Source organism: Dendrobates tinctorius, unplaced genomic scaffold (genome assembly GCF_039654945.1).
Source record: "Dendrobates tinctorius isolate UK_male_01 unplaced genomic scaffold, ASM3965494v1 ptg000116l, whole genome shotgun sequence".
Lineage (NCBI taxonomy): Eukaryota > Metazoa > Chordata > Amphibia > Anura > Dendrobatidae > Dendrobates > Dendrobates tinctorius.
In genome coordinates, this window is record NW_027361784.1 from 14,937,935 (window position 1) to 14,944,961 (window position 7,027).

The following is a 7,027-nucleotide window of genomic DNA, read 5'->3' on the forward strand; positions in this document are numbered from 1 at the left end:
TGTTTTCTTCCATGGATCTGTGTCATGACACCAGTAGCATGACCTTCTTTTTCCATCAGGTAAAGATGGAATTGCTTGTTGTAGTCAGGGTGGCCAAGTGCTGGTGCGGAGACTATGGAGTCTTTCAATTTCCTGAATGAGATGAAGGCTGCATCCAACAGGAGGAACGTGGTTGCATTGATGCAATCATGCAGAGGTTGCATTAAGACCAAGGCATCAGGGATCCAAGTTCTGCAATACGAAACTAGACCAAGGAAGGGCTGCAGCATCTTTGGAGTTGTTGGGGGAGCCATCTTCTCCACAGTGGTCTTCCAGTCCTCTGTCAGGTGTTTCGTCTGGCAGGTAATACAGTGTCCCAGGAATGTAACTCGCTTCTGACACCACTGGACTTTGTTTTTCGAGACCCTGCATTGCTGCTCCCCCAGGTAGAGTAGGGGAGACAAGGAATGGGCTGCACAGGTATCAAAATAAGCTGCACACGGGAGCAAGTCGTCCACATATAGTAGAAGAACTACTTCTGCATGGTCTGTGATCCAGTTAGCGAAGATGGAGGACATTGCTTTGGTGAACTGTTCTGGGCCGTCTAGGGCATCACTTTCCATGTGTACTGCACCCCTGGTGCATGAAGGCAAACAGGAACTGGTCATCCGGGTGAAGGGGAACACTGAAAAAAGTGTTGGTCAGGTCAATCACTGTGAACACTGTTGCTGTGGCAGGCACATTTGAGAGCAGAGTGTGTGGATTTGGCACAATTGGGGTTTCAAATACTGTAGCCTCGCTGACAGCCTTCAGGTCATGCATAATTCTGAATTCGGCTGGTTCTTCTTTCACAGTCTTTTTCTTGACCGAGAAAAGCGAGGATTGCATAATGATTCCTATGAACGAGGCGGCCCAGTCGGCCTTGCCCTACACTAAGCAATGAGGGACTCCCATCTTCTGGCATAGAGCTGGCAGTAAAACAAGCCGTTTACTGGGATCCTCTTCATCAGAGATGACGCCAGCTGGGCACTCTTGTTCTCCACCAAGGTGGTCACTGTTTTAACACCTACTCTGATCAAAGGGGGTCTCTTTGTTGGGACATCTCCTTTACCAGCTGCTTTCTGCTCAGTACGGGCCAGCAGCCGTTTCCTTTCCTCCAGCTTGGTCTCAGGTCAGCATTTGTGCGCCAGTTTGAAGAGCTCAGTGGCTGTCTGCCGATCCAGGGCCTGGATGAACTGTTTGATTGCAGGGAGCACCTTCAGAATCTTGTACAAGATGTTCCTCTGGCACTGGAGCCGGATGTAGCGCAGCCATTTCACGAAGCGGGTAAGGTCCCTTTCGGATTGAATTTCCTGGCCAATGCCAAAGTTCTTAGGCCGTTTCTCGAACAGTGGGTTCACTTAGACCTTCAGTTGGTCAGAGACAGTTTGACTCTGGGTGATGGACAGGGGATGCTGAGCCTTACGAGGGTACGGGGTTCCAGACTTGAGTGACACCTGAACAGGGCAACTTGAAGTCTCCCCACATCCTGGGGTCCCTTGGACCAAAGGTTTTCTGGTACTATGTCCAGCACCTCCTTGAGTAGGCTTGCACCGCTTGTTTGAGGCTCCTGTAGGGCTGCCAGCATGATTGATTCTTCTTGGGTCAGGGGTGAGGAAAGTGTCACAGTCCCATCTTCCTGGAACACTATGGTCGCCTTCAGCTTCTGCAGTAGGTCCGCTCCCAGCACATTGAGTGGGCAGGTCCTTGACACCACAAACTGGGACAGGATGGAGTGTCCTGGCTGTGTCCACATGCTCAGAGGCTTTGTAAGCTGGGAATGTCTGAATTGACCATCAATCCCCATGCAAGACACAAAGAATTCTGATAGGCAGGTGTATTGCCAACTGTTCAGCAATAAGGTTCGGATACGGCTTTAAAGAAGGCTACTACTTGGATATAACACAAATTTATTATACAATGATTATAATACAACAAATTAATGGAATGGCAGATATAATATTACCCTGTCTTGTTAATTAATTTCATGTTAATCATACAATTATTATGAATTATAGTACATAGAGAAATAAGTATCCATACTATACATTACCAAGCATTGTAACATCACTTCTCTACTGGAGGGACTGCAGTGTCAGTGAGAAGGAAAATACTCTGGTCTTGTCATCACAGAAACCGTGCACCCACGATAGCTTCTGGAAATGTCCCTGCTGGAAATGTCCCCTCTCCTCACTGACATAGGGTCCACCTTTTTATACACAACACTCCCACATTACAACTGTGCAGTATGTTTAGTCTGCATCAGAATCTTGAATCTGCACAGTACGTTGTTGTCTTGACAACAGCACAAGACTTCAAGGTCTGTTTGTTATAGACTACTACAATCTTAGTTTGTTTGCACCAACCAGAGATTCGTTTGCCATTCGCATGTCTCTTAACAATAGCACAATGTTTTGCTACTGATTATAACCCAGGCTCTGTTTGCCTCTGGTCAACTTGTCAAAGTTGTCTATCACTGTTCAAAGTTCAACATATGTTGCTTGTTACAAAGTTAACTCTTCATGCTCATAGCATAATGCTCTAAGATGAGCAGCATGACTTCCATAATCACCTATTCTGAAAACTGGATACCTATCGTAACTCAGACACACACTCATACATGTCAAGATATGTATCACAATCGGTCCTCGATTATTGATGTCATGCATGACCCAATTTTGCTACATGAGACTATAACATTTTGGCCTCTCTTGTCAATCGAGAATCATACTATTATTGAGCACAAGACTTCCTTGTTCAAGCAGCATAAATATTCATTATCTATACAGTTGTTATTCCTATTATCCTAATACACCACACAGAATTAGTTGGAAAGCTCCTTGTAGAATTCCCATCAACCACCCCCAAGTGAAAGTATTCAGTATCTATCACTGTTTGTCAACGCAAATATCACAGTGGTCACTTGTGTACAAATCAGGATAATGAATCTTTGAAACACAGAGCTTCAAAGACCACAGAACAATTCCTTGTCTTAAGGTATTGGCACAGAGCAAACGCTTTGTGGCTCAGTGTCAAAGTTCAGCATTAATGATATTACACCATAGTGTATTGCAATATAGTGTTTGGATTCAAACAACCATATTTCATATTTGCAATACTTTCCATCCTTGGTCTAATGACCACACTATATCAAAGCATATACACAATCTATTACAATATGTAGGCTATAAGATATCCATATTTTTATTAGCACCACAATCCACCCTTGGATATCTTATAGCCACACATTATTTATCCAACAACAACAAACTAATGTATGCATAAAACAAATTACTCCTTAAAGTTAACCTAGAGCTAACAACTAACCCACTAGTTACATTAGTTGGAATATAACGAGAAGTGATATTTCCAAAGGAAAACATCCCACCTCTAGGCAATCTTACATGTTCTGTAAATGATGGAGCGATCACTATACTGTTACACGTCATATTTGCCCACCCTCATACTTTTGCACTTTTTATCTGAACTGGAGCCACATATAATAACCCTCTCCCCATCCCCAGTCTGATTCATCATATTTAAATGTTTATCACAAGTCCACTGACAGCATGGATCAGCTGGCATAATTCTTGGAATCCTTCTGTTAATCATATCTCCCATTAGAAATTTTATTCAGTACAGTTCACATCTTGGGTCACATCTTCTTGGTCTTTGCCCTTCCAAAATGGCTAGTGTTCATCTGTTCATCCACTGAGCCAAGTAAAGCCATAGATTCTGTTTGGTTTTCAGAAATCCACACTTTCCATAGCTGGCATCTGTCTGAAGATTGCTTGGCTCTTGAAAGCAGTCGTACAAGATGAAAGCAATAATGCAACACTTACAGATCAGATTTTGATCTAAAGGGAAAACAAAAAACACTATTATCTGAGATCACATTGACTGCTACTTCCGAAATAACCTGAGCAGATTCAGGACACCGAATTAATTCCACCAAATTTTAGAAATCCACTGGCTGAGCTATTCTAGCTTCTCTCTGTATTATTGACATGTCACTTTACTCAATATTCATACATTTCTGCTGGATAAATATGATCTATCACATTACCTCCATTCATTGAAATATCAAACATCACTGTTCAAGGTGCATCTTACAAACGGATTTTACAAACCTATTATGTTCCTAATTGAAAATAAAGATTAAAAACATACATAAAACTAAATCACAACTTTTAGCTAAATACAGTCCAATTCATCACAATGGGATGATTACTTATTTAATTGTTTGCAAACAATTATTTTAACCTTTACCTTTGAGCTCATTAGTCTACCCCCATGTCTTATATATAGCTAAATACATTGAATCTGATTCCTCTGAAAAACTGGTTTGTCCAGTCTGGAGAAAGAAAACACAAAGAAAAAGGTTAGAATACGTACAAGTCAAATACTGCACTTTGTCCTTATCCTATCTGTACAAAAACAAACAAACAAACAAACCTCACTGGACACTGTCTTAAAAGGATAACCCAGGAATGATCACTGGTGACCCATGTAAAATGATCCAGCCCCATAGACAGAACACAGGAATAGTAGCACCGTCTTTTTGGGGTCTACAATATGATAAATTCTGCTCTTTCCCAGTCTCACTCTTATCCACCGTTGGGATCTGCATTTCTTGCGACTTTTGTGCAGTTATAGCAAAGTCGGCTTTTCTACAGGAGTCTGTAAATTCAGTATCATCATAGATGGCAAGTCCTTCCTTATTCTCAATACTATCAATCTTCTGGTGCAGTGAATGGCTCTCTGGTTTGGGATTACAATAACGTCTAATGTGGCCTGTCTTCCCACATTTAAAGCAATACCTAGGCCTGTAAACAGCAGACACATTCTTGGATACTTCATCCTGCTCTTTTGACTTAAGACACCACTCATTTAATAGTTTTACAAATTTTTCATATGAACTGGTATTTCTTAGAGACACTCTTGTGGCATAATCTACATTACAATGATTTGCCATTGAAAATAGAAAACTAGGATCATTCTGAGACATATCTGGATGATAGCAAACATTTCTGTACAATGCCAAATAATTACTACAGAACAACATGGGATCATCAGATCGCCTGAATCTGAACATTGCCGGGGCCTTGCCACCCCTAGTATTTCTTCTACTTAAGATAGATTGCAACTCAGATCTATTAGACACAATGCAATCTTCTACCTAATTCTGGTTTTGCTTCCCTGTAGCCATCTCTACAACCTGGGTCTGGCAAATACGATGAGCTTTTAATGGGTTAAGAAGAGGATCCATTTCTTCCATCTCCCCATCAAAATGATCATCCCCCTGTTCTGGGTTGGTGACAGTTTTGGAGTCAGTTGACTCCTGTGCATCACCATCCCACTGATCTGGGTTCCTCTCATCTCTGCTCTGGCCATGGCCAAAGCTTTCTTCCTTTTCACCTTCCCCCTCTTCTTTCTGCACTTATACTGTTTTACACATACAGCAGCCTGTCCTGCATCATGCTGAGTTCCAACACATTTGTCCATTACTAACTTATTCTGACCCTGTGCTGCCACCAATACATTCTGGGCCTCACATAGCTGTATTTCCAATTCCTGCACTTTAGTTAACATTCTTTGCTTTTCCTCATGCTGTTTTCTATATGCAGATAGCGGGATCCAGCCACACCTACCAAGAGCACATAATTCTTTCCCTTTTTCTACTTTTACTTTCTGCAAGCATTCTGCTACATCAACAGGCTCTGCATCTTGCCAATATTTGCCACAACGTTCACTTGAACCAACACTGTGTAACAAAATATGATATGGGGTTTCCACCCACCCTGGAGTCTCAATAGACTCACTTACAACCACTTTTTGCTCCATTTCCGACAACTTTCTTTGCATGTGGGTGTTTTGCTCAGGCATATCTCAGTATGTACTGAGTAAAATCCACATACGCCGTCCTACAGACACTACATCACCTGCCTGAGCAGGGACACCCCTGAGTACTTCAACAACATCAGTGGGTGCTGACTGCATCACCTGCATTTGCAGGGAAACCCTCGAGTAACTCACCAACATGGAGTGGTTAACCACATCACCTGCCTTAGCAGGGACACCCCTAAGTACATCAACAACATCAGGGGTTAACTGCATCACCTGCCTTTGCAGGGACAATCTCAAGTAACTTACCAACATTGAGGGGCTAACTGCATCACCTGCCTTTGCAGGGATCCCCATGAGTAAACCAACAACATCATGGGGCTCTGAGCCCTTGAGCTTATTCTCCCAGGGTTCTGCCAATCCAAAACAACGCATTTCCTGTGCTATAATATTGTATGGAGCCCTGGTCCAGCCAGGGATCTCCACACAACCATCCTCTCTCTTTTTCCCTTTCTTAAACATTTTGTTTTTCTGACTTTGTGCTAAAAACCAAAACATTTTGGCCTAGTGCCGACAAATTATTCTCTTACTCTAAAATAAGTTAGGATGTGAGGATTATTTCTTATCCCAACAAAGAAAAAAAAAACTTCTGAGCCTTCTGCGTATCCTGCCGACTACGCCAATTTATGTATTGCCAACTGTTCAGCAATAAGGTTCGGATACAGCTTTAAAGAAGGCTACTACTTGGATATAACACAAATTTATTATACAATGATTATAATACAACAAATTAATGGAATGGCAGATATAATATTGCCCTGTCTTGTTAATTAATTTCATGTTAATCATACAATTATTATGAATTATAGTACATAGAGAAATAAGTATCCATACTATACATTACCAAGCATTGTAGCATCACTTCTCTACTGGAGGGACCGCAGTGTCAGTGAGAAGGAAAATACTCTGGTCTTATCATCACAGAAACCGTGCACCCACGATAGCTTCTGGAAATGTCCCTGCTGGAAATGTCCCCTCTCCTCACTGACATAGGGTCCACCTTTTTATACACAACACTCCCACATTACAACTGTGCAGTATGTTTAGTCTGCATCAGAATCTTGAATCTGCACAGTACGTTGTTGTCTTGACAACAGCACATGAC

At 42.0% G+C, this 7,027-nt stretch overlaps 1 pseudogene; it reads right to left on the reverse strand.

The window, feature by feature from the left end:
• Positions 1–793: 793 nt before the first annotated feature.
• LOC141101194 (large ribosomal subunit protein eL8 pseudogene) lies at positions 794–5,862 on the reverse strand (annotated as a pseudogene).
• Positions 5,863–7,027: the final 1,165 nt, after the last annotated feature.